This window comes from Plectrocnemia conspersa, unplaced genomic scaffold (assembly GCF_051122295.1).
Source record: "Plectrocnemia conspersa isolate PC_06_02 unplaced genomic scaffold, ASM5112229v1 ptg000009l, whole genome shotgun sequence".
In the NCBI taxonomy this organism is placed as follows: Eukaryota; Metazoa; Arthropoda; class Insecta; order Trichoptera; family Polycentropodidae; genus Plectrocnemia; species Plectrocnemia conspersa.
This window is the reverse complement of record NW_028277173.1, coordinates 5,120,614-5,144,527: the sequence shown is the minus strand read 5'-3', so window position 1 is coordinate 5,144,527 and position 23,914 is coordinate 5,120,614. Positions and strand designations below refer to the sequence as shown.

The 23,914-nt window shown below is 29.6% G+C and overlaps 1 protein-coding gene across 2 annotated transcripts in view; it reads right to left on the bottom strand.

Annotated features, from left to right (window-relative positions):
* Positions 1-10,281, bottom strand: part of LOC148231678 (serine protease inhibitor dipetalogastin) — an 89,272-nt gene extending 78,991 nt beyond the window's left edge. Inside the window, exons 1-2 of one of the 2 annotated variants that reach the window (XM_088193246.1) lie at positions 10,140-10,281; positions 9,414-9,551 (exon numbers count right to left, since the gene is read on the bottom strand). The gene's annotated coding sequence lies outside the window, so the exon portion shown is untranslated. The remainder of the gene's footprint in view (positions 1-9,413; positions 9,552-10,139) is intronic. The other variant, XM_088193245.1, reaches the window with a different exon arrangement.
* Between the last annotated feature and the right edge of the window lie 13,633 nt (positions 10,282-23,914).

Below are 23,914 nucleotides of genomic sequence, written 5' to 3'. Positions count from 1 at the left end.
AATAACTACCAAAAATATGCAAAGTATATTCTTGAAAAAAAGAAAGTGAGGAAGTTGCAAATAATGTCAGAAAAACGATATTATCTTAAATTATTTATAAAGGAAGTCCATGAATTTTATGTTTCAAATTAATATGAAGCATATTTTTATTTTAGCTCATTATAGGTGATAAATAACCAAGGCAAGTGTTGGATTTCTCTTTTCTAATATTAGCTCAAATCGCGAGCGAAACTCTGCCAATTAAGGTGACATTTTCTTCTTATAGATCATTATGGATCATTATAAATAATTCTACATTCCGTTTTATATTGAAACGACATCTCTGTGAGCCATATGCCGAATATCAAACACATTTCCGCTAGTTAATGGTAGCATTATTATAATATTTAATTTTTTTGCTCTCCCAGCAACTCTCACGAAATGTACTGCATACATAAACGTATTATGTATTTTCACACGGATTACTTGTTAAAATGCCACTTGACAAGATTGAAGTTGACGCTTGGTTCAACATGGTACGGTATATTTTCTCTTCTCATCTTCACGCACTGATTTTGGTCAAATTAACCAGCCTCGGTCGATGGACTTTTTCGCGCTTGCATAAACCGGTCGCGGAACTCTTGTTGTTATATCATGGATATTGTGCAACGGAAGTGCATGTTTATATTGTACAGTCAAAGACCTGTAACGGTCATTGTTATGATTTTTTATTTTACTGCCTAAAAGTTGCGATTTTCTTAAAGCCCTAAACACTTTACGATATTGTTCATGAACTTCACTCCTTCCTGTTTTAAATTTTCTACACTAGTATGCTTTTTTATCCCGGCGATGAATATCGCGAATTAAGTCTGCTAAGCTCTACCACATCAGACACTTTTTTAATAAAATCTAATAAAACATCTAATAATTCGAAACATTTATGCAAAGCTTTCAGCTTATGTTCAACTAAATATTAATGGTAAATGTTCCCTTTGTGTAATAGTTTTATGCATATAAATAAATCAGCGGGATGGATTTATTACAAATTTCAGATTTATTGCATTCATTGTAGTAATAGTAATAATATTCAGATAATAGTTCAACTTTTCAACATTAATCAAAAGCTTCTGACAGCTTTTGATCGTTTCTGTGATTAATCAACGCGCACGTGATAGAGGAAGTGTTTTGATGCAAAAATTGTGACAATGAAATATTATGTTATATTATAACAATATCATGAAGGTGTGATTCTCAATAATGTTTTGTTATTCATAAATTAGATTCATGATGCTGAATATTATATGCATAATAAGAGACTAGTTTTAAAATGAAAGCGTTAATAAAACATTATTTATTATAATATGTTCTTTGATTTAGAAGCATAGCTTCGAAATTGATAATGCTTCTTCGAAACGTTAATAATAGTCGATCTATAGACTTTATCATTAAAACTGTATTAGTTACAAGTTCCAAGAAAGATGAAACACTGAAATAGCGTACTTTCTATATTTTAAGAAAAAAAAAGAAAAAAAAGTCGTTTTATTTAAACATTAAAAAAAATATAATGCGAATTAAAATTGAAGAAAAAATAACTTCTATTTAAAGTTATTTTAAATAGAAGTCAATTAGCTTTCTAAATAAATTATCATTATAAGCTACGCGCACATTAATAACTTTTAGATGTTTTTAAAAATAATTGCAGAATTTTTATTTGCTTTAAAATATTTTATATTATTATATTAAATAGTTTGTTTTTTATTGTGTTTTTTTATTTTATCATAAAAAATAATATAGATTGCAAAAATAATATAAAATATAATTAAAATATATTTATACAAAAATCACACAATACTATGAATTTTTCTGGCAATACAAATTAGAACGCGCAACTATATATTTTTTTTTTTCCAAAATTTACCATCAATTTAATAGACGTTTGTCGAAACATTTATTACCTGACCCAATAATAGAATCATTACTAACCGTTTTTTTTTTTGATGCCGCGCAATGATTTTTTTATTGTTTTTTCTCAAAATTTACTAAGAATTCAATATCGCGGATAAATGCATGCAATATAAGCTTTACTGAATGCTTATTGTCTGAACAATATTGACTTTATGATAATAATATTCCTAGCCATTTTATTTTAATATTAGTACTGATCATTTAATTTGTTAAAATAATAAAAAAAAAATTCTAAACACCATTTTTCCATAAATTATATAGCACGATCTAATAGATTCATTTAACGCTTTACTGCTAGTTTTTAAAACGTTACTGACCATATGTTAATAATATTACCGTCTGCTTAATTTTAAGTTAATAACCGTTTAATTTGTTGCAATTGTAAATTAGTATGTGCAAAAATATATTTAATATTTTTTTTAAGCCACGAGTTAATTTTCGCAATTGGAGCTTTACTGACCGTTTGTCAGAACATTTATTATCTGACCCTATAACTTTATTTGTAGTCATCATAAATTAGGACGTGCAATGATATTTTTTCACAAAACTTACCATCAATTTAATTTATTGCCCGTTTGTTACAAAATTACTGATCATATGATGCTAATATTACTGACCATTATAAATTAGGTTGTGCAACGAATTTTTTAATATTTTTCTCAAAACTTACTATCAAATCAAAAGCACGATATACGCAATTGTAGCGTTACTGATCATGTGATAATATTATTACTGACTTTATTTAAATGTTACTAACCGTTTAATTTGTTGCTATTATAAATTAGGTCGCGCAATGATTTATCTATGATCTATTTTTTGTCTTTCAAGATATGTAATATTATCAATTTTTAAAGTTACTGATCATTTATTTGTTGTTATTATAAATTAAGTTGGGAAACAATTTTTTTAATACTTTTTGCCAAAACTTACTATAAAGTTAAAAGCACAAATTAATTAACGCAATTGAAAAAAATACTGTTCATATGGTTTATTACTGACCGTTTCATTTAAAAGTTACTGACCTAATCCGTACCACGATATTTTTTTTTTCAAAAAAGTTAAAGCAAAACGTTACTGAGCATATGATTATAATTTAATCATTTAATTTAGGATACTGCCATATAATTTAAAAAAAAAAATTTTACTATCAAATCAATAGCACAAATTATTAGGCGTTATTATAGTTAAATTAGTTTAAAAATACTGCCAATTTATTTTAAAAAACAAAACAATTAATTAATTGCCCTTTGCAATTAGGCTGCGCATCGATATTTTAGCGGTTTTTCTTTTAACTTAAGCTTTTAACCCTTTCCATTTTATTTTCATTGATTTTATATTACTATAAAATTTATTTAAAAAAATATTTTGTCAATAACGTTTTAATGTATATTTTGCACTTAAAAAATAGCAATAGTAAATGGGGATACAAGATCGATCTAAAAACTAATTTGTTTTTAATTTCGGTATAACAATAACAAGGGTAACTACTGTGTTAATGTCGACAGCCAGCAACATATTAGGTGAAGATAAAATAAAAATAATGCAAGTGCTATTTTTATTTAAAAATAGTCAGTCGGCTGAAGTTGCATTATAGTGTGTCTATGAGACTGACAATCTTAGAAAACTGCAGTGGTCGATTGACTTTGAGTTTGTCTTCGATATTTTATGTGACAAGCAATGTGTCAAGAATCTCAAAAAGTAGTACTGCTCGACAATGGAATACTCATTGAGAGGCGCCACTATCCTGCAACAGTTGTTCCGTTTTGCATTGCATACAAAACATAGCATGAGACAAATAATAGGAAAGTTTTTAAAAATATTTTCTACGTAACAACATAAAATAGCTATTTTTGAGTCAAATATATAATACAATATAAAATTGTTATACGGGAAAAATTATCTCTTCAAAAAATCTTCATGACCAATTAAATGCTATTGTAATAATAATTTTTCTAAAAAAAAAAATTTTAACTTATATTTGCAGCTCATGAGTCTCAAAACATTTATATACATGGAAAGTTTAATATTATATTGAATATTTCTAATGTTTGTTTTATATATCTTTACTTCAAATATATATTAACTAAAACTTTCGGAAAACATAGTTTGTTTCAGAAATTCATAATTGTTAAGTTCCGCTACTGAGATAGACAACTAACGAGGCAACTTATAGGGTGGCATGGAACGGAAATGAACAAGGGAGAGTTCAAGTCAAACATCTTTGGAAACAAGAAGAAAAGCTGAACCGAGTAAACCACAAGAATAAAATAAAACATAAAGTCTACAAAAATGGTTTAAAACTATTACATAGAGCTGCGTAATTTCAGCACCCCCAGAATCGTTTGCAAAATCTTTTTCAAGCTATTACTTAGTCCTATTCTTCCTTTGAGCTATAGCGGTGACGGGAGCCGACAATGGCCAGTTTGCATGAATAGACCAGAACAGATTGCGGCGATAGGTGGCGCAGAATGAAAGATTTGCATTCAGCTCTCAGCAGTAAAGCTGTGTGCACCGGAGCCATGCATGTTTATTATGCACCGGCCGCCGAGGACGCAGATTTACTGCTTGGCCAAGGACCCGCTGGATGCTGAGGTTAATTGTCTCCGTCTGGTCACGACATCGGGATTCATTATTGATTCCGAAGATCATGTTGCATAATCTCATTTATAAACCTGGGGGTGAATCTCGAATAGTTACGGCCAATCAATATCATAGAATATTACGAGACACGTGCCCGCTTTAAATCTAGTTTATTAATTAATTTCAATCCATTCCCTCGTATATAAACTAACAGTGTGCGCGCAAACTAACTAGTAATGTGGCGTTCGTGCTTTGAAGCAGTACGTATAAACTCGGTGAGATATCTATCGCTGGGTCTTGAAAGTAACTTTCATCAATTGCCAAGGAGTTGGCCGTAATTTGCCACGGCGTTCATCGCGTGTCAATAAGTCGAGAAAATCCTTGTCGACCAGTCTCGAGAGCCAGCAGACTCAAGAACGAAAATAAAAAGAACTACTAACAAGATAGAAAACGAGAAACGAGTCTCTGAGAACGACTGGTAAACGCAAATGAGACCAGATTCGACATTAAAGATTTCAATTCAAGTTAACGTATCGTTTAATTTATTTAGAAAGGGATAAAGAATAGAAATAAAAATCAACTAAAAAAATCGATAGTTATTCAGAAAGTCAAGAGAAAATAAGATCTTCGAAAAGAAAGATTGGGACTTAACGACATAATAATAATTTAAGATATACATGGATAATCATCATTTTTATTTCTTATTTAAAAGTATTTATTGTTTAATTAACCTTTAAATTCGTGGTGAAAATAGTTATAAAAATGATTATGCTAAACCATACATAATTTAGTTTGGGTAAAAAGAAACAAGACAATTTTTACACTCTGTTGATAAAATACTGAAATAGGTGCAATAAAAAATAACTACCCTTAGTAAAAATCGAGTGATATGGTATGTGCTTACTTGATAGGAGCCAAAGTGAGGATATTACTTATTTTTCATATATATGGTTCTCAATCAAACATACAATTATTCGAATTATTTCCTCGATTTTCAACTACATGCATATTCGAATAATTAACCGAATGTTTGTAAAATATTCGAAAGAAATTTGAGAAAATTTTCTTTTTGCCCCTTTATTTTGTTTCAAAATGTGAAGCAATGGGACACTTCTACTCAACAAAAAAAAATGTTTTTACGCCTACGAAAAAGATTTGTGAATATAACATTTATCGCCGTATCTAATATGACCGAAATTCGCAGAATTCGTTTGTTGCACGAAACAAAATTTTGTAAAGGCCTACCCTATATTATTGTTTAACGCTTATCTCAAAAACAGGTATGCGTCACAAATTTTTGTATTTTTTCATTTATATTTTTTTTATAAATTTTTATAAATTTTCGTATGCCTGCTAAAAAACAGTTAATAACTGAATAAATGCATCTAACACGCATGAAATGGAACAATCGATACAAAATCTAGACTGTTTTGTATTGATGAAAAATGATTCTCTCTGATAAGAGTAAAATAAATTTATCAGATGAGGTACACTAAATTCGTTGTTGAAGTAGCGGAAGATACAGCGAAAAATATATATCCATGCAACTGTGAGAAAGCTAGAAATCCAAATGTAGTTGAGTCTTATATTTTGGAATGAAAGATATCCATTTTATCGACGGAACAGTAAGGACAGCGGTTTATAAAACCGTCCTAGATTTTTTTATCCCTTGATGTAGGCTCAAATTCAGACTGTAACTTTTTTATCAAAGCAGAATTTTAGAATACAAGGAAAAATGTTTTGTAAAGGCCCTGGAATAAACCAGAATAAGGCCTTATTAGAAAACTGAGCCATGACGAGCAAAGCATAGCAGATTAACACAAGCAGGGCCAGAGGGCTCGGCCCCTTGGGTGACCGAAGGCTGAGGCTGCGAATGAGGCAGCATTCAGAGAACTGGAGGGTGTTGCTGTTACTGGAATGAAACGCAAATGCAATTGCAATGCAATGCAGGTCGTCAACGAGAGCACTAGAGGCTGACCCCACACCCAGGAGAATTAAAATATGTAGTACTACAGGGGGTGGATCCCGCTCATCCGGCCGTTAAAAGCTGGGTGCCCACCCATTGGGTTGGACTCGTAGGACCCAAGTACTGGTAACGGCAGTGGCGCACGCAATGGAAAAAGTAGCTTCACTTCTGCACAATTCAAGCTTATATAGAAAAACTCATGGTCAATAAATCGTTGATTAATTCAATGCTTTTCTATGTTTAAGATAAAAATAAAAGGCTAGAAGGGGTACAACAAAATTTTTGCACAAAGTTTATTTTTACTAATATATTATAAAATATCTTTTCGTAATGATTTTCATATATTTTTTAATTATTTTGCCCGAAATTTTACTATTATATTTTTTTTTTTTTTGTTTATCATAGGTTTTTATTTTAATTTTGGTGTTTAATACTTTAATGAACATTTATATTTAATTAAAAAATAAAAATTAAATAAAACTGTTTCTACACCTAAAAACTATATTTAAAAAAATATTAAGCAATATTTTTTTTATTAATTAGATCAAAGCAAAAAAATGATGAAAATTAATACGTTATTAAAATGTTTTACAATATAAGAAAAAATGTTGGGAAAATATTTAGAAATGCCCCTGGAGTATACTTTAATAAAATCAATAGAATCATAAGACTATTTTTAGATAAAAACTTATAGAAGTAATTTAAATGCTACGAACTTATTGAATCGTTGATGACTTCTATGCTTTTCTGTATTTTAAATAATAATAAAAGGCTAAAGGGGTGCAACAAAATAATAATATTCAACATAGTTATTGTTTATTATTGTTATTATTAAATGAACATTTATAGAGTGTAATAAAAAATATAAATTTAATAAAAATTAATAAATGTTTCTGCACCGTGTCATCAAAAAATATATTCAGAAATATTTTTTTATCACTTAAATCAAATCAATGAGATTTAAGAAAGTGATAAAAATAAATATTTTATTAAAAATTTTTAGAATATAAGGAAATTGTAATAAAACCAATTATTAGAAGAAAAAAAATCGACTGCATAATTCAATGTGAACTTATCAAACAAAAACTTTAGAATGCTTCTAAATGACGCGACGAATAAAACCACGAACTCATTAAATCATTCATTAATTCAATGCTCTTGCGTGTCTAAAATACTGATAAAAATTATAGTAAAATAATAATATTTAACGCAATTATTGCGTATTAGTGTTATTATTTGATTATGAAATACTTTTTCACAGCAAGATATTTCAGAAAATAATGAGTTTCATAGCTTTAAAAATTATTTTATTTTATATGTTTAATACATTTAATAAAAATAGCTTTTGCTGGTGATGCGTTTTTTTACACGTGTATTTAAATATACCGAGCAAAAAAATTAAGGTTCAAGATCATAATCAATAAGTTTTATTAAACTATTAAATCTTATCTTAAAATTGTAAAAGACGAGAATATGAGTACTTTTGTATTGGTAATTGATGATGAAAATACGTGCACTACAAAAAAATAAGGCCACTAGAAACAACTCAAATTAAGATATTCTAAAACGGAAAGAGCACATACTTTATGTTCAATGAGCGATAAAGATCAAAGCTCTTTTTGCATATAACAGCTCTACGTTTTTTTTTGATAAAAAATATGATTCAATCAAAGAGCAAAATATGGATTTTTATTATTAAAACGTGATTTAAAAATATGAAGCATCCTTCATATTTTTCATGCCTTGCTCTTTATTTACTTTATAATATTGATCGATTCATTAAAGCACCTAAAATATTCTAAAAATAAATGAGCTTGCAGAAAGATGGGATAATATATTCACTATTATTTATTTTAAAATAAATACGTCCAAACTTTTGCATTGACTCGATATATAGACAATACTGATTAAGTATGTAATAAAATATGTATATTTAGCAAATTGACTTGAATTAACTAACTAACAAATATCTGCAAAATATGTTCTTTATAGCATATAAAATATGATTGAAAGTGGTTCGTTTTTTTGCACTCTTTATATACATATATAAAATTTAAAGAGATCTTGATGTAAATATATTTATAAAATAAACTCATGGTACTACCTCAATATATATATATATATATATATATTTATATATATATGAAATTATACAGTCTATCTAAACGATAGATAAAATAAAACATACACCAAACAAATTTTTGGTATTAAAATAACTATCAAAAATTTGCAGAATATATTTTTTATGGCATACAATATATTTCTGTACACTAACTATTAATATAATTTTAAGGCATAAATCTTGATATAAATATATTTATAAAGAACATAAATACATCAAAATTATACTCATCAATCTAGGTTATAAAAATATCTTTATATATGTAAGAATATCTATGTAAGAAAAAATTACAGTTATATAAAAATGATTATTTTGATGGAAAATGTTTGTATACTACTACTACTAATAATATCTTTACTACTGACTGAAAACAGTATACTATTTATTATAAAATAATGACGTCCAAATTGCATTTAGCAATAATTAATTAATAACATTTACAATAATTGCACAATCAGTTGTAAATGTCGTATTAAAAGTAGTATATCAACCAATATATTTTAAGCTCATATATTAAAATAAACTAAGATAATTTTTTTCCTTCCTGAACCAAGATATAAAATAATCATTTGATACGAACGTGACGGGATTAGAACCCATGTCTCTCTGTCAATTTGACAAGCTTGATCCCAATTGATCCCTTATTGTGTAACATCTTAACAATGTTTTTATTAAATAAATTCATTCTGGCATTGTTACACACACATGCATATATTATGCTAATATAGCAAACAAACAAAAAATGAAATACGAATCAAGTATTATTAATTCTAGATGAATAATCGAAACGGTTAAACTCACCAGTTAAGTGGGTTGCGGCGCTAAACAACACGTCTTCTGATGAATAGGGTTTTGTAAAATGATCTATGGATCACAATCACGTTAAATGGATCACGAGTAACGGACGAGGCGTAATGTAATACAAGATCGACAATGGGTCTGCGCGAAAGAAACTAGAGCTATTATAGACTTCTTTTGCGAAGACCCTGTGTGGCCTTATTTTTGGATAATTTTTTATCTTACTCAAAAAAGTGTTCCATAAAAATGTATTCGCATTTAAAATTTAAAAGTGCATTCAAACCAAACCATAATATTCATTTGTTATTATTTTATTATTTATTATTTTCATAAAGAGCCGTTAAAATATATTTTGATTTAAATGTAATCTATATTGATTTTTTACTTGGTTTATTTATACACAGTTAAGTCAGTTTTAGGCGTAACTAAATTTTGCACAATTGCTAAAATACTCTTTATAACAAAGTATCAAAGTGAATCGTTCACTTGCCCGAGTAAGTATAACTCGAATATAAAATAATGATTTTCTATGACAGTTAGTGAAAATTTTAATAAATATTCAGTTTCAATAAATATTTTTTAGTTTGGTAATATTCGATAAAATTATTTAAAAATCAAATGAATGTTATCTAATTATGAATAATAATTAAATAAATGTCGTTATAACTAGGAAATGCGTATGTATATATATTTTTATGGGACACTTGTAGAGATGTATGTTTGTATTACAGGTTGGTCGCGAGATAACCGGCTGGTTAGTTCGATCTGTAGCCGAGAGACGGTTAGACACAAACCGACCGACACGGTGTTCCAGCACCGACTAACTGCAAGAGATCCGTTGCACATCTACATATACTCTCGACATACTCTCATGCCTCTGCCTCTGCTGCTGATCTTTATTACCGAACTGACTCTCTCGCTGCACTCGCACATATTCAGGCAACGTAGTATGAACGAAAGCTTTGGGAAAGTGTGGTTTAAAAGGAAAATTTTCGGTACAGGAATTCGTCGCAGTTGTTGGTTGCGGTAGAGTGGAGCCATGGGTACCTCGTTAAACTGAGTGCACTCTTCTTATGCTTTTGCATATACTGGTACATATTTTACCCATTAAAAAGTCAAAATTATGCTATTTACTTCAACTGTATAAAATTATTGTTGTTGATTTTTATTTTAGCTGCAGTTATAGTTTAAACAATTTGCCTTGATCTTTCTTCAAATAACGTTAATCAATAGGGTTAGCTTACGATAAAAATAATGGCATACATTTCAAGAAAAGTAAGTTGAACATTTTTTTGTTGTTATATAAACATCTTTCCAAGCTAAACGTGAGTAAATATTAAAAAGAGCACATAAATATTTTAGTAGGCGAGTATAGAATTTTCATATAAAATAGCATTTAACACAGTCGTTAAATAAGCTTATAATCCGTTATTATATAACGGATTACCAATTTCATCTTAAAGCTTTTTTATTAACTATTTAGAATTAAACTATTACATATGTAGATAATAAATTTTAACGAGCATGACCCAATATTACTGTAGTTAATTTTATTTATTATAAATTAAATTACTTATATTACTAGGTAAACCTTAAATGAATGTCGTTTTTTAATGAATAAAAAAATACTGTTAAACGTTATTTTTATATGAATGTTTTAAAATATATTTTTTTTCTAAAGATATAATCTATTCCCACTTATAGATCAGTTTTTGAATTCCATTAGCATAAAATATTATTTTCACGTCGATCGAAATAAATGATAGCCGGAATGAGCAAGGTTTAGATTATAAGGTGGATGAAATAAAAGCTTCCGGGTAAGCTCCTTGATTTTATCGAGGCAATTCCGCCACATAGACATTGTCGTGTTGTACAACTATTCGACTTATGTTGATAAATGCGAGGATTTTTTTTCTTCCTACGAGTCCAACCCTTATGGGCGGGCACCCAGCTTGGCTTACATTGCATGCATTGCGTATCATCCTTGTCACAACATCACCGCCTTGATCTTCGAGGGGTGTATATGTTGCCTCAGTCGCAGCTTTGGCCTTACACTCTACCTCAGACGGTCAGCCCGAGAGATCACTCCTCTCAAAGGTTTGGGTCTGTCTCACACTATAAGCGGCGAACTACCGGCGCCGTCTTCCTTGTACAAACGATTTAGCTGACCACAATAGAAGCTTGCTGTTATTATTTGGCCAGTCTTAAAATTTACCAAATAGAAAATTTCTTTCCACATATTTTTTTACAGTGTAGATTTTGATACTTTATTTTTGGTAAACCACTTTCTTCTACGACGATTATTGTCATGCAACATTTATTTCTCATCTCCGATTATCAAATGATCGAGAAAATGTGACCAGCTTCAAGATCCAGAAGCTCTTGGAATTAGCGGTTATGCGCCTACTTGCTTTCTTCGCTCGATTCATATGGAATCCAAACACCTTGTTTCCAAGCCTTCCCAATTATCTTAATTTGTCAATGCACTCCTGATTTGCACTAGCGCAGTTTATCGGCCAGTTGATTATGTATTAAATTTATAAATAAATTATTGCTGTATGTGATATTTATTAATTTAAATAAACACTTTTTTTGGTGTGCAGTTTCATAGTTCTGAATTAAATAAAATAACGTCCGTAACGTCTCAGACTAGTAACTCTGAGGTTGTGGTTTCGAGCCCCGGCAGCGACACTCGAATTTTTATTTATATTAAAAAATGCGCTATTAATAAAAAAAATGACCCCAGCTGCAGTGACATCTATTGGTTATAAATTATTATAAATCAGATTATTTTTCAATTAAAAAGGGTTTTATCGTTGTACTTATAATACTATAAATACAATTGTTTCTGTTATAAAAATATGCAATAATTTTTACGTGCGGCACCCATTTCTTAACAATTTTTTTAAGGCTGTTATTAAATTATTAACGGTATACTTTTTGTGCAAGCTTTTAAGTTGGTCATTACCATATAAAATAAAGACGCCAATAAACTTTTCAATCATTTTTTTAGTCTTTTAATGCGTTACAACTGAATAAGTAAATTAGATATATGGTTTCAGTTTATTTTGCTTACAACCATTTTTGAAATTGACAATGAGATACAGATTAACCACCGCAGAATATTTATTTGATTTTACTTGCAGTAGTTTTCTTGTCGCGCCCTTGTATCTGTAATGTTGTCAGAGGACCGCTTTACTACGGTGTAGCCAGTGATGCTTCTCCCCTAGGCTATGTGCCGCCTATAGACAGAGTTAAAAATAGCGCTTTTACTATTTTTCGAAGTAATATTTTTCAAATTACATTACATATTATATGTGTCAATTATTGACAAAGATCTTCACGAACCATATTCTATACAAATATGATCCAAAAAGTCCATATTATTGTCAAATAATTATGTAAAAGATATCTATTACAGTAACTATACAACAGAAAAAATAATATCAATTTAAAATACACTTACATGATATAAGTATCGACTCTTGATAATCTTGATAAGTATATAGTATATATATGTATATAATTAAATATTATATATAATTATATTTTAGAAAATATAATTTTAATTACATTAAAATTGAAATTATTATCACTATTGAATATGTATGAAGAAGTCAAAGTATATATTAAAATTATAAATAAATGCAATTAAAATTTAGAATGTACTTTAAACACTATGAATTCTTGCTTTTATTTTTGCAAAATCATGACAATTTCTTGCAAGTCGAGCACATATGGCATCTCATTCTCGATAGATAAAACTGAAAGCCCTTTTAATATTTCTTCGGTCATTCTTAACCTTAAATGGTTTTAATTGAGGTTAAATTTTGAAAAACTTCATCTCAAGACTGGCTACAGATATAGGAATTCTCAGAATTGTTCGAATTGCAGTTGGGTTATATCTCTTATAAATTTTAATTGTTAATCGTTAATTTTAGGACTACTTGTGGTCAAGAATGTGGCTTAACCAATCTCCAGAGTAATTTTAATTATTCACAGAGTTCAATGGCATCAATATCCGATAGTTCATTATCGGTGAGCTTGGTTTTTATTTTTTTAACAATTTTCCATCAATGCATCTGGCAAATCATTTAATAAACATGATCTATGATTTTCTTTTCTACTAAACACTTTTTAATATAATATATAGGCTCATCATAACTTTCATAATTAGCTTCTTTATGAAATAATACAGGTATTTCGAAGGCTACTGATAATTCACAAACTGCAATTTTCATTAATTTGAATCCATTTTCTTTGTAACCGCGGAAAGTTTTAAAACTAATTATACTCTTAGAACCTTCATTAGGTCAAGTCTCAGGGGAAAATAAACGAAAGATCTCGCGATCTCGCTCATCATAGTCTGTTGCAATATGTAATATAGTCTAATAAAATTCTTACTGATTTCCACCAGCGTCTTACTGGTTGCGAAGTGACACCACTCAGGATTTTAATCACGAAAAGAATATTTTGACATTTTCAAAAATTCTTCTGTGATCATTTGCCGCTTCTCAGTACTTGCTGCTCCTAGGCAACTGTCTACTTGCCTAAACCCTGAGTGTACCCAACTTAAATCAGCTCCTAAATGCTCTTATTGTTTTTTTTCATATTTAATTGAATAGCCCAATTTGAAGAAATTAACAATATAACTGAATTTAATGCTATAAAAAATTAAACATATTTAACAGAAATGGAAGTTGAAATTATTTTCCTTGCAACTTTGTATTACTATAATATTTATTAAAATATTTTCTATATACACAGGTAAAAATATAGTTTTAAGGAATTATATTTTTAATTAATATTGTTTCAAAAATACTACGAATCAAACACTTATTTTAAAACTTGTAAGTAAAAACCCACACATTTTTTTCTAATTTGATCTTAGAACCATATATTTGCAATAGTGGTATTAAAATTAATTGAATAAGTGTGTAAAAGGCCTATTATCTTAACCCATGCTTATGACGTCTCTCTAATTGGTTCTCGCTCATTGCCCGAACCTACGGTGACCTCGAATGCTTGAATAATACGGCCTAAATATAATACATATTCTCTCATATCGCAACGGCCACAGTTGGATGCAATCATTCAGACCGAAGTTGAGTTCTGTGAAACCAGCGGTTGGCAAACTTTTAAGGTCACGTTTATTCAACTTTAAATTGCTTTTTTACCATAAAAAACATCGAGGTTTGACTATAATAAAGTAAATTTATCTGATATTTAGACGACTAAGCAGCGTAGCGAGAATATTGGCAAATTTAACTATTTTCCCTCATTATTCTGAAAGTAATATATTCATTGAATATATTACGATATATACGACAGTTACATACAATTAGCTTAAAAATACAAATATGATTGATTTTATATTACAGCGAATAATAACCTTGCTATTAATAACATTTCTTAAAAAAATCTCAAAAAAGAATACTTGAAATAAAATTCAGGAAATTTTCTGTTCATATTTTTTTTCATATATAATAAAAAAAATACTTTGTTATTACTTTAAAGATTTTTACATATAATATAGCAAACGTTTAATATTTTGTGGAGGATCTTATTCTTGTAAGTCGCATTAATGACTGTTCCACTGATATAATCCCTTCGACAGCTTCTCCACCACTACTCGGAGAATAACGATCTCGCCCATAATATTCTGTCGCAATATATAATATAATCTAATAAAATTCCTACTAGTTTCAACATTCCTTAAAATTTATATAATTTTATGTTATTTAATTTTATGTTTAATGCTTACATAAATCCATTTAAATTACATAATATAAGTTTTAAGAAATTAAACAATTAAAAATTAGATCGCGATAAACAATTATTAAAGAAATATGCTTTTTATCAAGAAAATATTTTTCAGAAGTAAAAAACATTACTATTTTTACAGTAAGAGTGAAGCTTTTTTCGTAACTTATTAATCAAAGTTAATATTATATACTAAAAGCTATTATTTATAATTAAGAACCCCAAAATACTGCAATAATACACGAAATTTAACATATATCTTTTGACTGTCAATAATATTTGGCATTTATTGTAGCCATTGAAAAATAATCCACAGTAGTATTCTTTACACAATCTCAAAATAAAGAGATCGTCAGTTTTTTAATTGAAGGCACATGCTCAGGTTTCATCAGTAATAGCTGGGCCTACACGCGCGGATCTGTCCGTCACGGATGCCTGGCGGACAAATCCGATCGTGTGTGCTAACAAAAGACAAAGATGTATCTGTCCGCTGTCCACGCTCAAAACGAACGGATTATTCGCGTAAAAATGCTATAGAGCAAGTAACTACAAACTTTTATTTTAATTCTGCTCTTCTCCCAACAGTCTTAGAAACTTCCTATGTCCTCAAGCAATTCAATAGTATTTTCACATCAAAATTATTTACTTAGTTGCTTTGTTGACCACTGCACTCATAGTCTTTAAATTAATAATCCAGCTTAAAACGATGCATGATTCATAAAGCTTTACATTTTTTTAAATTTTTATTTTGTTAAGGACGAAATAGCGTAGCCCGTAACATCTGAGACTAGTAACACTGAGGTTGCGGGCTCGAGCCCCAGAAGCCTCACTCAAATTTTTATTTATAAAAAAAACGGTCCCAGCTGCAGTGACATCTATTGGTTATAAATTAAATTTTACATAATAATCTATAATTATTAATATAAATGTCACTGATTCCCAGATTTTCTAGAGCTAACAAAACTGTTACTTTATGTACAATTTGTCACCATTCTTATGAATAGATGTGCATTTTCAAAGATCTAATGTAATGAAATAATGTTTAGAGGAAGAAACTTGATCCTAATGAACTCAAATTACTTCAGAAAGACGTTCTAAAGATCTGGAGGATGAGCAGGTGCATTATCTACAAGCAACAAGACATTAAGTAGTAAATTCTTTATTGCAAGAATAATCATAAAATGTCGAGAAGAATAATCGACTCAGTTGTAGAGCTGTAAATTAATGCAATATATACTGCTCGTATAACAAGATCGCTCGTTTATCAAATTTAAATTTATTTAAAATTGCAATCCAATGTTCCGCTATATTAAGATTTTTTGATATCGGCAGTTGAATAGAAGTTAAAAAAATATTTTATTTTATTAAATAGGTGTATGTTTTTGAGGAACAACACTTTGTTGATCCCTGATTTATTTCATTGAATTAAACGTTTGTGCTCTTGATAGGTGTCCTTATTTATTTAAATAAATAAAAAGTTTTTTAATTATCAACATAAAAAAGCAACGACATTGCACCTTGGCGCACATTCTGTCCGAAATATACACACGAAAATGCATAACGAGTGCGCCATATTTTTCACTTGTTATTCTCGAGTGCCAAGTCTAGCCTGGTACTTTGGTGCTTGCGAATAAACGTGCTCGCAAATGCATACAGAATGCAGTGGTCAAGTGGGAAAAATGCTCTTACATAATTAAAGGCACCAGGGACGGAGTTTTGCGCACTGTTTAGCGATAGCGTAATTGGAAAAATACGTGACAAAAATAATATAATAAAAGTAATTTTATTTTGTCTGGGATATAATTAATTTACACAGTTAACATCTGAACGTAACTGCTATTATATAATATGATATATAAGTAGGTATTCAGTGGCGAATTCCGAAAAATATTTTATACGAAAAAACTGACATTTATATTTATTTCCAAAGGAATTACTTTATAATTTTACAATAATAATAACAGTAATATTTATTGCCGATTAATTAATCTGCATTATCTAGCTATGTTTTTATTATAGAATATTTATGTGCATCTGAAATTAAAACATAAATAGAATAGACTAAATAAATTTAAGACATAAAATACACTTGTGAAAAATCAGGTTTGTCAAAAAATCTATGTTTAAAAATTTACTTGACAGTTATTAATCTGTGTATAATTTCTAATATGAAAGGCGTTAGCCGTCGGATGATGAGGTCTCTAAACTTTTTTAATCGTATCCTTATGACAAAAGCGTACCCCTAAATATACATATATGTATATACATAAATAATATATATGCAACATTTAAGTTATACTCGTGGAATTTAAAAATACAAGTTTTTTGTTTATCTATATTTTTTTGCCGTACACCACTTTAGAGACTACTGTTCTAGGGAGCGTATGCGCTGTGGCGCTATCTCGCAGGCTCTCTGTAGTCCTTCGTAGCGCAGAGTCTTCTGAAGTCAGACTCTTACATCCGAATTTAAGGTAACACTCAACTTAGTGGAAAGTTTAGAAATATGATTTGAATAATAGAATGCCTCTTTTTAACTTCCATTGATATCATCCCTATTTTTTTAAACATATATTATATTCTCAAATAGCTAAAATAGCTTATTTTTAAAGTATCGGGTTTCTAACCCTAAGAGGGGTGACTTTGCAGCCAGTAAGATGCAGTTGGAAACTAGTGAGAATTTTATTACACACTATGATGGGCGAGATCGTTATTTTCTGAGCAGTGGTAGAAAAGCTGGCGGAGATCATTAGAGTTCTGATTGGTATGGCAGCGACGGTATAGCGGAGGTTGATACCTTTTTGCTGCGGTGCTCGTATGATGGCGGGCCGAATCTGCAAGTGTCTGCCTGATTATCATTGGAAACCAATCACAATCATGCAGCGATCATCCAGCCAATCATTGCACTCGCTTCTTAAAACAACGAAATATGTATGTATACGCCTTTAGAAAGTGACATTTGCTTGATGGACATCGAGGTCGAATTATACAACGGAAGTTTTGTGGCTTTTCAGTGCTTTTTGTCTTCCGGTGATATGTTGTTTCCCGTGACCATTTCGTAGCGAACAAATATTGATTCAATGCACCGAAGACTCCTTGCGTGTTATTTACGGGAAACTCTTTTTTTCTAGTCGTAACGAGGGCTTTATGTGGTCCACCTATTGTCTATTTTATCCTTATTGATGAATGAATATTTTTGATCACACTCATTAACGTGAGTCTCAAGAATGAGATCCCCACAAATTAGTACCCTCCTTTACGTCTATGGAAAAAGGGTAACATATAAATAGCATGTTGTAAATACGCTTCGCTGCATAAAAAGCATATTTCTTTGTTGCGTAAAGGTCGCGGAAACAAAACCGTCATAAGACAAAAAGCACCTTCAATTATATCTATTAAGCAAATGTCACTTTCTAGAGGCGTGGATATATTTCGTAAATCGAATAAACGAGTATTGGCTGAACGGTCGCTGTATGGTTATGATTTGCCAGCGAGCTTTGCAACCCTTGATACTTAAATCTGGAGAGAAAAGACATCAATACCACATTCGCTCGAAGAATAACAATAATCGCTTACAATAGTTTCTTGCAATATATTATAGAATAAAATCATTACCAGTTTTTACCAGCATCTTACTGGCAGCAAAGTCTCACCCCTTAGGGTTAGAAACCTTAAAGGATTATAATTTGCTATAATGGACACGGTTTATTGGAGAACCAGAGCGAATCGATCTACTTTGACTGATTACAGAGCGTCTAGTTACGAAGGAACTTCTGGCTCACGTATTTATTCCCTAATCATAGAAAAATATCAATAACAAGAAAAAGATAGAAAATCTCTTTGGATTATTAAAAAATCGGGATTTAATTTCGCTAACAGGCAGAGTTTATGCTGTAAACGTAAAGTCTTTATACATTTTTGCAATCTGCAGATTCCCACGCAAAGCGATTTTTTCTTATCTGATTATTATTATAGTTTTTAAATTACCGAAGCAAAGATAAAATAGTAATAACAATAAAAACATAGAAAACCTCTTTAGATTATTAAAAAAACGAGATTTAATTTCGCTAACAGGCAGATTTTATGCTGTAAGCGTAAATCCTCCATGCGTTTTTGCAATCTGCAGATTCCCACGCAGGCTATTTTTTTCTTATCTGATTATTATTATAGTTCTTAGATTACCGAAGCATAGATAAGAACCATTAGAGCAGTTGAGAAAATAATAAACATTTTTTGTCATTCAAATATATTCTACTTTTATTAAGGGCTTTAAGGAAAACATTAATATTTTCATTAAACTGGCATAGACTCGCCCTTTTTATGCAGCAATATAAAAAAATGCATCTGTTGTAAAAAAAATAATATTATTCGCACAAATTTATTTTCTAACAATAAAAAATATCTCATTTTTACGAAATTAGTAAATTTCTTGAAAAATAAAAATACTTAATTTGGCACTTGGCTTTCTCAAAAAAAAAACGAAAAATATTTTTTAACAAGCTAACTATAATTATAAATATATTATATAACAATCAGTATTATTCATAACCTAAAGTAGCTCATTACTATTGATGTCTTAATATCTAATATGCCCTAGAATATTAGGTATTAAAACTGACAGAAATTAATAAACACAAAGGTTCATATCGAATTTAAACTCAAGTCTTTCAATTGTTAATTACGAACTTTACCACTATTCTATTGTACATGTTTGCTGACTCGCTAATTTGCCACCAGAACAATTGGAATTTTATTTTATTTCTCGTCCGTGTGACACATTTTGGCCGCCATATCCTAACACAAAATCAATTTTACAGTAAAATTCCAACAAAAATAGATTTATATATGAATTTTTGAAGTTCATATTAGTGAAACTATTAAGTACAAAAAGTCTCTAGTAATAGCAAACTTTGATATGATTGTCTATAATCCAATCCATTACAAACTATTTAATATATTGTTCAATACTTTAAACCACAGAACTAGATTTGACATAAGCTGTGTATTATCTTATCAATTGAAATCCGGTTCATTGTAAAATTTGTCCCCAGCAATATTTTTTTGTTTATCTAAATGGCATTCTTAAACAAATTTTATAGATATTAATATTTACTAAATGTATAAAAAATATATATAAATATATTTTTGATAAGTATCTGAGGCATTCTATTAATTTTGTGCTTCTGTCGAGAGGCAAGAATTTTACCTACATACTTACATAGCTGTGTTTTTATTTGTATTTATGGTAAAGTACGTGCATTTTCGTAACATAGCTCAGTGCATTGTCCTTGCATTTTTCAGTTTCATTTTTTTATAAAAAAAATATACATTACTCACCCATAAAACGCACAGCCATAATGTAAAAATATTATTCAACACCCAGACACCGAAACGAATTAATCAGTTCTGTTCCGTAATACCAACACCAAATATATTTAATGGATACTTTTCATACAAAAAAAAACTAATTTATTTCCAATCGAATAAAATATAAAAAAATAACCCGTGAGAAACTTTAACTTTTATATACAAAATTTATTTATATAATAGTAGATTACAATATGAAACTTGTTATGTTTCACAATTGATTAATTTTCATTCATCGCTTTATCGATCAATTGGTTTGATATCGAATAATAATAAACGTCAATTTTCATTATGGAACCGATAATACAGCATGATTGACCGACTTTCTTGTTGATGTCTTAAAAAGCGATATGACGGTCATTTACGATTAAATTTATAATTAAATTATACATCTAAGATCCAATTTAGACTTTCAAACTAAAACCTTTCTTCTTTTGATTTATTAAATTCAGATTTTGGCCATAAGCAGATAACTGATGTATCACTTTAATTTATTACCATGGTGATATTTCAAATCAATTTATAATTATAAATCATAAATTATAATTAAACTTGCACTTCGAATTTTATTTAAATACATATTTTTTAATGTGTGCTGTTAATTCTACTTTATTTAATCAGTGGCGTACCTACGCTTTATTCCTACATATAAATACCCAATTTTTTTTAAATAAATTATTTAGTTTTATATAAAATTTATTGTAAATATTTTATTGCAACATGACAGGCGTTAACCCAATACTTAGTAAATAGTGAGGAACCACACTAAAATCAAAGTCTATTTTATTATAAAAATTAAAAGCTATTAAAACCTCGCTCGATTTTATTTTATTTTTACAACAATATTCATTTATAAGATTAAGAACATCTATGAAATATGTGATGCTCGATTGGAATTATAATTATTTAATAATCAGTAATTCTAATCGAAACATAAATACACTAGGTATCATATGGGATTTGAACCCAAGTATTTCAGTTATTAATCCATGGCCTATAGTACTACTAGTTTATTGTACAGATTGAATATTTTAATAATGTGTAATCATTGCACTTTTATACGATTTTTATTATATTATATATATAAGACAGTGATTTTTTCCATAATGTCTTAATAATTTTAGTTAAAATACAAAAACATCTAAAACCAAGATATGTAGTGTACATACATTTTCACTAGTTGCATTTTTTATTTAGTGTTTTGCACATATTTTACTGATTATTTTAATTGAATACATCCTTTTTAACTATTTTATGTGAAAATCCTTAAATCATTCATAGCAGTTGTTTTTTAATAAATATATTTATCTTTTTCTTCTATAAGCTTTGCATATTGGATATAATTATGGATTGCCTTTATTTTTGCCATCATTAGTTTTGTACAATACACTTGTGGTCATCGCCTTGAATCGTTACATTTTAGTTAAATTTTACATGATCCGACAAGTCAAAAAAACTAGCATATAATAATTTAAAAATAATACGCTAGCGATATAACGCTGAAATTTCCCCACCAGCACAATTACCGCTTTTTAAACGAGATAAAAAAATGTAGGAATAGCGACTTTCTCGCAAAAATAAAAAAAATATTGCAAAACCTACAAATCCTAACGTTTAACGCATATAATATCTAATACAGCCTAATCACTAAATATTGTCCAAGAAAAGATCTGATGGAAAAATAATTTTCTTGTGATTCTCTGACAATATATAAGCTGAAACACCGCCGTATGCAAATCATTTCTGACTTGAAAAAAAACAAAATAGTCTTTAACTTGTCACCAGTAAAGCTTACGCCAAATCGACATAGATGAATATTATGACTTATCCTTATATTTTGCTTGTCAAATTTGTTCCAACACAAAAGAAGCCAAGGCTCAATCTCTAATCATATAATTTAAATCTTGATCTTCAAAAAAAGTCTTTAGTCGTTTCGAGAAACGACTTAAGACTTAACAAGACACATGACAATTGCTATTGTTATCCCTTATTGGTATTGGTATCGCACATACTTATTGGCAGTGCTTTTTTTAAAACAAAAAAGATGCCAGAGATCACTTCTTGTCAAGCTATTCAAATATCATTTATATTCAATTTATAAAATTTACCAAAAAAAAGATATTCAAATATCATTTATATTCAATTTAAAGCAGCTTTTCCTATACCACGAAGCGCATAAAAAATTAAATATAACTATATTTCAAAATTTATTGATATGAGAGTATTGATTACAGTGTATTCAAATCGAATTTTGCTCAATAGGAGGGCGCAAAAACAATTATCACTTCTCAGAAGTCAAAAATTCACGTCAAAAGCAATAAAATCGTGTTGGCGCCGTCGCAGTGGGAACGCTCGGTAACGAGCGTTCTCACTGCGACGGCGACGGCACGATTTTATTGCTTTTGACGTGGATTTTTGACTTCTGAGAAGGGATAATTGTTTTTTGCGCTCTCGTATTGGTCAAAATTCGGTTTAGATGTTCTTTATTTGATTCTTACTTGTAAAAATGTGATAAATTAAATTGTAGCTTCTTATCTTTCCATATTTTTACCCATACTTTACATAGCTTCTTATCATACCAATATTTCCATATTTTCTGTCACCGTATCTGTTATTGTTTTGGTCCTTTTTTAGTAGGACCGGCGATTGAGAAGTAGCCAAAAATTTCTTACATGTTTAAAAATAAAAAATAAATAATGACGTCATATTTACGTAATACTAAAAAAAATGTTTCGCAGATTGTCAATGTTTTTTAAACACTAAAAATAGATGCCAAGGGAGTTAAAAAGACGTTGCCAGAACCACGTTACGTATCGCATTGCTTTAAGTGTAGCACACTACTTTTTTCCCTTTTCTAGCGACCTACGTCAAGCGCAGGACGTGACTCGTCGAGTGAGACATTCACACGTAGGAATTGAAAGTACACATATTACAAAAAGTGATGAGACGCGTGCCTGACATGTCACGCACGCTCGACACGTGGCTGGACGTGTCAACACGCATCTAAACGCCGCACTTATGCAATTTTCACACGGGGACGACCGACATTTGTATACGTTTGTGGGACACGATCACATCCCGGGATTGCTTTCTGCGGTTATGAGTTAACCTTGTTCAGTGAACAGTTAACAAAAAATAATGGCTATATCCAACATAAACGATGTTTGTTCATGACACCGCAAAGTCAGCTTGTAGTGCAGTCGGATTCCGCATTCTAAAATATTTCATTCCCGTAAAAACAATTAAATAATTTTTATTTTATTATTATTTTAAAAATCGCCGAGCAGGTAGCAAAACCCACAAATCCTAGCGCAGATTATGAAACCGCTCAAATTACTAGAGCTGATTAATAATTTTGATGTGATAAAATTGTATTT